Source organism: Protobothrops mucrosquamatus, unplaced genomic scaffold (genome assembly GCF_001527695.2).
Source record: "Protobothrops mucrosquamatus isolate PMUCROS unplaced genomic scaffold, P.Mucros_1.0 scaffold4099, whole genome shotgun sequence".
NCBI lineage: Eukaryota > Metazoa > Chordata > Lepidosauria > Squamata > Viperidae > Protobothrops > Protobothrops mucrosquamatus.
In genome coordinates, this window is record NW_015390028.1 from 240,580 (window position 1) to 251,066 (window position 10,487).

Genomic DNA, 10,487 nt, shown 5'->3' on the forward strand with positions numbered 1-10,487 from the left:
AACACCGCTGCTGCGCGAGCTGCATTGGCTGCCGGTGGCCTTCCGGGTGCGCTTCAAGGTGCTGACTATCATCTTTAAAGCGCTCCATGGCATCGGACCCGGATATCTTCGAGACCGCCTCCTGCCGCAGATTACCCCCCATCGACCTGTACGCTCCCACAGAGTGGGTCTCCTCAGGGTGCCGTCGGCCAGACAGTGCTGGCTGGCGACCCCAAGGGGGAGGCCCTTCTCTGTGGGAGCTCCCACCCTCTGGAATGAACTGCCCCCAGAGATCAGGGTGATCCCTGATCTCCCTTCCTTCCGCCGCGCCCTTAAGACATGGTTATTCCAGCTTGCGGGACTGGCCTAGGGGAAACTTTTAGAGGGGGTTTTAATTATAACTTTTATTAGACCAAATTACTAATATTTCCCTTTTAATCAATTTTTAAACTTGTAGTGTGTTATCTTTGTATTTTTATCCGGTTGTTAGCCGCCCTGAGTCCGTAAGGAGAAGGGCGGGATATAAATTTAAAAAAATAAATAAAATAAATAAATAAATAAATAAAATCTCATCCCATGTGTATGAAATTTGCAGTCACAGAAAATAATAAAAAACATCAACACTACTAGAGAGTATTTCACTGAGGCTGCCATCGGCGGCATCATCTTGAGGCATTTCTAGAGTCAAATGCGATGCCATCTGTCCGACAGCTAAAGCATGGCCAACATTGGGACATGCAACAGGACAATGATCCCAAGCACACCAGCAAATCTGCAACACAATGGCTGAAAAAGAAAAGAATCAGGGTGTTGCAATGGTCCAGTCAAAGTCCAGACCTCGACCCGATTGAAACGCTTTGGTGGGACCTCAAGAGATCTGTGCATAAACAAATGCCCACAAACCTCAATGAACTGAAGCAATGTTGTAAAGAAGAGTGGGCCAAAATTCCTCCACAATGATGTGAGAGACTGATAAGTCATATAGAAAATAATTACTTGAAGTTATTGGTGCTAAAGGTGGTTCTACAAGCTATTGAATCATAAGGTGTACTTAGTTTTTCACACATGGCTTCTCCATTTTGGCTTTGTTTTTGTAAAATAAATGATGACATGGTGTAATATGTCATGTGTTGTTGTTCATCTGAGGTTGTATTTACCTACTTTTAAGAACTGCTAAGGACCAGATGATTTTTACTATGTCCTGATGCGTAAAACCTTAGCACTCACAGAGAGTGTACTTTCTTTTTCACATGACTGTAGGTCTTATAAGCAAAAATACATCACTGAGCAGAGCCCTATTCTGGAAAAGAGGTGCCTGTACTCTGATAAATTTTGGTGGACAGAGTCCTCGCAAGCCATTTGCCTGAAAACCGTAAGGCAGTGGACCACGGGTTGGAAGGTACATCCACCTGTTTGGGGTGGTGTAGTACTGCGGATTGCAAGAAACCCAGGAGAAAGCCTTGGAGTCTTGTCGCGGATGGTGGGAAAGAGCATGGGAAGCTCAGGAACTAAGATCCCACTGAGATCTCCCCTAGGGAGATAGATGGAGGCCTGCAGGTGGAGGGAGTTGCCCGTCCAGCCAGGCATGAAGTTAAGACGCATGTGCAGATTGTGTGAGAAGTGGACTCTGCTCAGCAATGAGGCTGGAAACCAATTTGGCTAAATAAAGGTATTCAAAAGAAAAGGAATGTATATATATAGGAACATTCTCTCTCTCTCTCTTCTATGCAACCACTTAATATGTTTGTTAAGATTTTTGCCTTCCCTAATTTGAGTTAACTGAGATTTATGGTGGGAATGACCAGGATGTGTAAACTTGAGAGTTCTGTTTTTCTTTCCTTTACTCTTTCCCTTGTCTTTGTGTATGTGTGTCAAAGTCTTTGTGTGTTAGGCAAATGTAACTGTTAAATGTCTCTAATCCAAAGAGGCAAGAGTTTTAAATTCTGCTAGAAAAAAAATGTTAAAATAAGCCACCAAAAGAAAAATACCTTCACTCTAGTTTGCTTGCCCACCAAAACAGGGTGAAGAGAACTGAGTTCCCTTTTTCCTTCCCTCTGTAACCTTTAAGAACAGCCCAAGGAGGGAATGTTTTAAGCTCATTTAGAGGTAAAGTTTTATTTGTGCATTTTCTGTAAGTGTTGTAAATGGGTTTTATCTGTCTATCCTTTTCCTGAAACATGAGGTGTGTCCACCCACAGGAGCCTCATGAGCTCGAGTTTGCTTGTGTAGAGAAATAACCTTCTTCATATTAAGTTACTTTTCTTATCCTATCACTAATCAGTAAAACTATTATGGAACTAATCCTGGAACATATAAGCATTTTTCAATCTCTAAAATAACGTGGTCTATTTTAAAACAAATGTTAAAGGTAGATTCTCCATGCCCCTCACAAATTATACACACTAAAATACTAGGCTTATAAAATTATATGGAACTTTCAGCATTCTCAAGCTGCCAGTCCTTAAGCCCTTTTAATATGTGCTTTACAAATTTATGTTGCATTTGTTCATTTTCTGAAATGGGACCCTTCATTTTTCTTTTCTCTTTCATCACCAGACATATTACCAGAATCCAGCTTCTCTTTTTCTCTTCATCTGTGGTGTCCCCATTTTGTTGTGACTGGTCTTATCTGTTTCTTTAACAACTGCAGTATTAATGTCTTTTCAAAACCCTGCCTGCAAGCTACCCCCCCCCCCCATTCCACTTCTCCATTTCTTATCCTCTGTTCTCCATTCCTATGTCAGACCAACAATGCCTATTCTGGGAGGGTCACCTACAATGGGGGGAGGTGGTCTTGGCCTCATGTCTTTCAGACCTGCACAGATGACTCCACAACCTTTGGAAGCACAGTACACTGACCCAGACGCTGCCTCCAGAGTAGACCCTCCATTCATTTGAGCCAGGGAATTGGGTTTGGATCCAGTCATCTACTAGAAAGTCACCATTGAAACCAGAGTGGAACAGATCTTCCCAGGTCCTACATCACCCAGATGCCTGTGAAAGCTGCAGAGAAAAGAAGGACTTCTGTATCCATTGCCCCCTACATAAAGCCTCAGAAGACAACTAGAAAGACTATGGGGGGAGGGCGGAAACTCATTGTAAGGTTTTCTTTCTTGCCTCATTTAGTTTGTAATTAGCCAGTTCAATGGATTCATGGAGGGATGGCATTTGGAAGTGGTTGGCACAGCAAGTCCTGAACACCTTGGATTTCTGTCTGGTAGGAGGGAAAATTGTCCAGTATTACCTGTCTTGTAGGAGTAGCTGCGCGTGCACACACATACACACACACACACACACACCATTCAGAACCACACTGAGGCTATCCCCTTCACCTACCTCCATGTAAAGTTTCCCTAGGCTGGTTCTTGCTCTGTGGCACTAAGGCCTACAGTATGCATGCATACCTTCCTGCAAATTCCATGGGGGGGCATGCCCTCACTGAGGAGGTAGCAGAAAAGAGATCTCCAAACCCAAGCCCTAAATATGTTGCACTGGTGGTCTCATAGTGGGAGTCCTAGGGCTCACTGTGTACAATTTAAAAAATATTAATAGCCTGGCTTGCACACTGGCTAAACCCAATTTGACATCACAAACCCTGGATGCACTAAACTAAGAGCTAAGGCAGGTTCAGGAAGCAACCCTTGAAAATGGGCAACCAGTAATTATTTACTAAGGCAAAAACATGGCTGTGAGGAATTTTGGGGCATGTGCAAACCTGACTGAAAGCTCACAGGAAGTGAGATCAATCATCTAAAAGAATTGGCACAGAATATTGGACACTATAAATTTCTTTTCCACCTAACAGAACTTTTGCCCTGGCTTCTAGACCTTCATGGGTTGAAAACTCCCCTTTTTGGGAGCCACTGCAGGGATCTTTTTCTGCTGCCTCTATCAGTGCCTTCCCCTTTGCATTAACAATTTGAGAACTTGCTTCCCTGCATCATGAAAAAAAAAAAAAAAAAAAAAAGCACCCATCAAGTCTCCCTGATCAGATCAATTCTTAATCTTGGGCCAGTAAAAGTGTGTCACCCACACTTATATTGCCCTAAGGGGGGATTGTAGAAAGTCAGCACCCATCCACCCTCCTAGAGAAGGAAATATTTGGGGGGATATTAAAAAAGGCAGAATATTATATTTCCCCAAAGGAATAATAGAGAAAAATCTTAGGGGAGGCAGAAACCAGCCCAAGTTTCCCCAGGCAGAAACCTGAGGAGGAGGCCAGCTTTTAGAAATGCAGTTTTGGGGCACACCATTCATAAGCAAAAGGCCTTCAGCCTCCACAGTTGATGGGATTAAGAATTTACATTCCCCCACCTAAAATCTAAAGAACATGACCTTTAGGACATAATAGGATTAATCCTACACCCTCTTCAGACTAGCAAAAAATACAAAAGCCCACCTCATTGCACAATCCAGAAACATTTCCACTTCAAAGTCTCAGAGCCCTATAAAGACCCATCCACTCTCAACTCCATTTAGTCAGATGTCCCAGAACTGCATGCTGTTGCAGGTTCTGTTCATCAATAAAGTGGAACCTTCTTTCTAAGCAGCCTCCATTTTTATTTCCAGCATCTTAGCCTACATTGAGACTCTAGAAAGAGTACAGAGAAGAGCAATAAAGATGATTAGGGGACTGGAGGTTAAAACATATAAGGAACGGTTGCTGGAATTGGGTATGTCTAGTTTAATGAAGAGAAGGACGAGGGGTGACATGATAGCAGTCTTCCAATATCTCAGGGGCTGCCACAAAGAAGAGGGAGTCAAGCTATTCTCCAAAGTGCCTGAAGGCAGGACAAGAAGCAACAGATGGAAACTAATCAAGGAGAGAAGCAACCTAGAACTAAGGAGAAATTTCGTGACAGAACAATTAATCAGTGGAACTACCTGCCTCCAGAAGCTGTGAATGCTTCAACACTGGACGTTTTTAAGAAAAGACTGGACAGCCATTTGACTGAAATGGTATAGTGTTTCCTGCCTGAGCAGAGGGTTGGACTAGATGACCTCCAAGGTCCCTTCCAACTTTATTACTATTATTATTGATCATTGCACAGTCAGCCAGATGTTCAGACTGGATTTGGCATTTTTGTCTACCTATTGAGTCCTTACCAAGGACCTGGGATAGGCAGATGTGGATGTTTGATGGTATTACAGATATCGTCGCAGGATGAAAGCAGTTCCTAGTAAGGCCGCTTTTTGCAATTGACTAATGGCCAATTTGTCAATGCCAATGGTGTTCAAGTGGTGCTCAAGTTGTTTTGGGATTGCACCCAAGGCACCTATTACTATTGGTACTACCCTTGCTTGCTTTTGCCATCATCATTATTATTATTATTATTATTATTATTATTATTATTATTATTATTATTATTATTATCATTATCATTATCATTATCATTATCATTATCATTATCATTATCATTATCATTATTATTATCATTATTATTAGCATCTCCCAGCTTGGAACTGGACCTGATGATTTTTCCTTCTAACAAACAGTTCAAGGAGTGCAGGGGAACATGGAGAGTTTCTAACAGAATTGTGCTCTTTCCTACTGCAATATTCACAAAGAGCAGTTTCTACTGACTGTAGTCATCCCAATTGAGTTGAGGGTGTTCCTAGAAATCAACCTCTTGCGTCTATCTTATCTGTTGTTAGTGATTTTCTTATTAAGATGTTCCAGTAAGCTTTAGAGAAATACTGGATTTCCTCTCCATAATTTGAAAAACTGCAAAATATGGGAAAGATACTTTCCTGTCTATCTGTTGTAAATGTTTTGCACTCAGTCACTCTCTTCCTTAAATTTCTCTTTTGTTTGTTGTTCCCAGCATCGCCCTCATTGTCTTGTCCTCAGAAGAAGATGCCAGTGACTTCAGACTTGGAAGTCTTCTTGAGAATGTTTTCAGTGCCATGGTGAGTGACCAAAAATGACTACTATAAAGGAAACCAGAAGACAAGCCCAGTCCATTGGGCAGATAAATAATTCCAAGGAAAACAGTTGAGTGGAGTTATGTTACATGTATATAGTGTGTGTGCACACAGACTTAAAAACCCTTGAGCTTACTTATACAAGCCAGATTCTTCTCATCATGGGGAATTACAGTACATTCAGAAAGTATTCAGACCCCCTTCACTTTTGTCAATTTTGTTATGCTGCAGCCCGATTCTACAGTGGTTGAAATTCATTTTTTTCTCATTAATCTACACTCAGTACCCCATAATGACAAAGTGAAAACAGAATTTAAGCAATGTATAAATTTATTTTAAAAAACTGAAATATCACATTGGCATAAGTATTCAGACCCTTTGCAACAACACTTGAAATTTAGCTCAGGTGCCTTCCAGTTCTCTTGATTGTTGCTGACATGTTTCTACACCTTGATTGGAATCCACCTGTGGTAAATTAAATTGATTGGACATGATTTGGAAAGCTACACACCTCTCTATAGAAGACCTCACAGCTGACAATGCATACTGTAGCAGAGCAAAAGCTATGAGGTCAAAGGAACTGCCTGCAGATAGGATTATTGCAAGGCACAGATCTGGGGAAGGCTACCATAAAATTTCTGCTGCACTGAAGGTTCCTAAGAGCACAGTGGCCTCCATAATTCTCAAATGGAAGAAGTTCGGCACAACCAGGACTCTTCCAAGAGCTGGTAGCCTGGTCAAACTGAGCAATCGGGGGAGAAGGGCCTTAGTAAGAGAGGTGACCAAGAACCCGATGGTCACTCTGAGCTCCAGAGATCCTGTGTGGAGATGGGACAGAGTTTCAGAAGGACAACCATCACTGCAGACCCTCCACCGATCTGGGCTTTATGGCAGAGTGGCTAGACGGAAGCCTCTCCTCAATGCAAAACACATGAAAGCCCGCTTGGAGTTTGCAAAAAAGCACCTGAAGGACTCTCAGACTGTGAGGAAGATTATCTGGTCTGATGAAACCAAGATTGAACTGTTTGGCTTCAATTCTAAATATTATGTCTGGAGGAAACCAGGCACCACTCATCACCTGCCCAATACAATCCCAACAGTGAAGCATAGTGGTGGCAGCATTATGCTATGGGGGTGTTTTTCAGCAGCAGTGACTGGGAGACTGGTCAGGGTTGAGGGAAAGCTGAATGGAGCAAAGTACAGGGATATTCTTAATGAAAACCTGTTCCACAGTGCTCAGGACCTCAGAATGGGCCGAAGGTTCACTTTCCAACATGACAACAATCGTAAGCACACAGCCAAGACAACACAGGAGTGGCTTAGGGACAACTCTGTGAATGTTCTAGAGTGGCCCAGCCAGAGCCCTGACTTGAACCCATTGAACATCTCCAAAGGGACATGAAAATGGCTGTCCACCGACGGTCGCCATCCAACCTGACTGAGCTTGAGAGGATTTGCAAGGAAGAATGGCAGAAAATCCCCCAATCCAGGTGTGCAAAGCTTGTCACATCATACCCCAAAAGACTCAAGGCTGTAATTGCTGCCAAAGGTGCTTCAACAAAGTACTGAGTGAAGGGTCTGAATACTTATACCAATGTGATATTTCAGTTTTTTCTTTTTAATAAATTTACAGACATTTCTAAAATTCTGTTTTCACTTTGTCATTATGGGGTACTGATTGTAGATTAATGAGAAAAAAATGAATTTCAACAACTGTAGAATCAGGCTGCAGCATAACAAAATTGACAAAAGTGAAGGGGGTCTATTTACTTTCTGAATACACTGTAAATGGTCTGGAGGTTTTTGTTCAAGTAATATAGAGGAACAGTAAACTATTAAGATAAGTATGAAAAAATATTTCTTCCTGTGCTCTATTGTCCCTTCTAAACTCACCCTATTTCCCAAGGACTCGTTTCTCAGGTGCTTTTCTGTCTCTCCTGTTCAACTTTTGATGTCCTCTGCATTATTGCGTATTATTTAACCCTGCACCACACTGTACTTATTCTTCAATTTCAGTTAATAGTTAACAGCCAGGAGTTCAATCCTGACCAGCTCAAGGTTGACTCAGCTTTCCATCCTCCTGAGGTTAGTAAAATAAGGACCCCGATTGTTGGGGTGCAATATGTTGACATTTGTAATCCACTCAAGAGAGTGCTGTAAAGCACTATGGAGAAGTATATAAGTCTAAGTGCTATTGCTATTGCTAAAGTCCTGGAGATTTTGTTATATGCATGTATGTATGGAATCTTTACCAAGGTGTACTCATAGATGAAGTAGAGATTCCAGCCTGGATCATAATTTTCTCTGGCAGTTATAGATACATATCATTTGATGAAACACAATGTATGTATACTGGAGAACAAACATTTCCTGGTTTTTAAAGTGTGCATAGTTAGATAGCCATATCAAGCTAGTATGATTTCCCAAGAACCAGCTGTGCAGCTTCTTTCTCAGAATAACATGAAGTTCTGCATCTCAGTGGTATGATGTATTTTAATACAGGTACTAGTATTGGGCCTGGAGGAGCTAACAAATATTCACAACATTGAACATCTCAAAAAGGATCTAAAGCTAATGTCTGACTCAACTGTTACCAGAAATGTGGACAGAGTAGGTGTAGATTGTATTATGAAAATGGAAGGTAAGAATGTGGGCTGCAGGGGAACCTTTACTTGGGACGTAACAAAGGATTTCAGATTCATTTTTAGCAAATGTTTGCTTTTTTTTCCATCACAGACTCTTTGGCCAATTGAGAGACTTCATGCTGTTGTTGCTTTTGTATCACATCTTAAATAGAGGAACATTTTATGCCTACTCTTTGCCCTTAGAACCACCCACCTTTACCTTGAGGCAGTATGTCTTCTGCAGGCAGGACTGTATTACATCAATAATTTCTAGCAATAGAAGATGGACAGTGAGTTAGTGGTAGCAGATTTTCCTTACTGTGTAATAAACTAAATGTTTGGTACATTTTTATCCTTGGTCATTGAATGATTTCTTGCACAATTCTCTAGTCATGTTATAAAATGATTGAGAGTTTCCTGGAGCCAGGCAAAAACTGTGCTGACCTTACTCAGTGTGTGGAATGCACTGTGATGTCCTCCAGAGCAATTCTGCAGGTGAGGCCATTTAATTTTCTCTCCCTTCTTCAATATGTCTCAACACATTTAGTCTTTCAGTCTGAGATTTTGGAAGCTGATGGAGTCTAGAAAAATAGATCTATGAACAACTTCTCCATCAAAATGTCTATGGAGATTCTCAGTCATCCAGGTCATGGTTGTCCCAAAGGTGCTCCCAAAGGTGCTTTTTCAAAAGGCAACTGGGCTTTGTTTTTCCTTTGAAGACACTTTGCTTCTTATCCAAGAAGCTTCTTGTCCATCAACAGTACTTTAACTCAGAAATGTGGAATATTTAAGATCTGAAGCTTTAGTTCAGGCATGGACATACATTTTACACGTTGCTGCTTCCTTACAGAAACAACAACTTTTCTGGACTTATACTATAGCTGTTCAATTCCAGCAAAACATGTGGATGTAAAGGAACTATTGATAGTGCCCACTTTAAAGTCATTTGTAGCATCTTATCTGTTTGTATTCATCTATATTTTGTAATGGATACTGAGAGTTGCAAATTGAGAGATAAGGCTAATTTGGAGAAGAAATATCTAAAGGAGAATCCTCCTATTCTGGAAAAAAAATTTTTGAGGTGGAATGTAGTCATCTCTAACAGAAATGCAGCAGGTTCATGGTTGTTCATAGTCACTATTTTTATATTGTTGGGAATAGTCCTGGCATCATTAGGCACTGTGCAACTAGTACCGATACTTGTCTGAAGATAAATACAATTGCTTTGCTATGTGATGAACCTAGTCTCATCCTTCTGTCAAAACGCAACCTAAGGGGATTTTTAATCAAATTTTTAGTCCGGGTTTTAGGGGGTTCCAGGGAGAGGGGTGGGCAAACTGAAATTAATTCTCCCAGGCCGGCTGAAGGCCTCGGCAAGGTGGGCGTAGGTCCTGGAATTGGGGAGGGGGGTTTAGGATCTCAGCAATTTATTATAAGATGTTATCGGAAAAAATGATAGAACCATTAAGGGAATTGTTTAATAGTATTTTGTTGGGTGAAGCGGTACCTCCCTCCTGGAGAACTGCTTTCATATCTTTAATACCTAAGGAGGGTCAGGATTTGACTCAACCTAAGAATTATAGACCTATATCTTTACTGAATACAGATTATAAGATTTTTTCAAAAGTACTGGCAAATAGATTAATGCAAGTGTTGAATCAATTGATTCATAGTGATCAATCTGGATTTATAACTGGAAGATATATGAAACATAATGTAAGACAAATTATTAATTTAATTAATAAATTAATTAATTTATTAGGGTCTGCCTAATAGAGGGTCTGCCTAATAGAGGGTCTGCCTAATAGAGGGCAATTCCATTAAGAGTGTGTATGGGAGGGGTAGATATGGCGGGAGCAGAGGGCCATATCACACTAGGGGAGGGCGCACCCGCTGTTTACGAGCTGTGGCGCGCTCCGGCCCCCATGGCTCTTCTTGCAACCTAGGGGGTTTAGGATC

At 41.3% G+C, this 10,487-nt stretch overlaps 1 pseudogene; it reads left to right on the forward strand.

Moving 5' to 3' along the window:
- Nucleotides 1–5,650: 5,650 nt before the first annotated feature.
- LOC107298573 overlaps nt 5,651–10,487 on the forward strand; it is a 14,607-nt pseudogene continuing 9,770 nt past the window's right edge.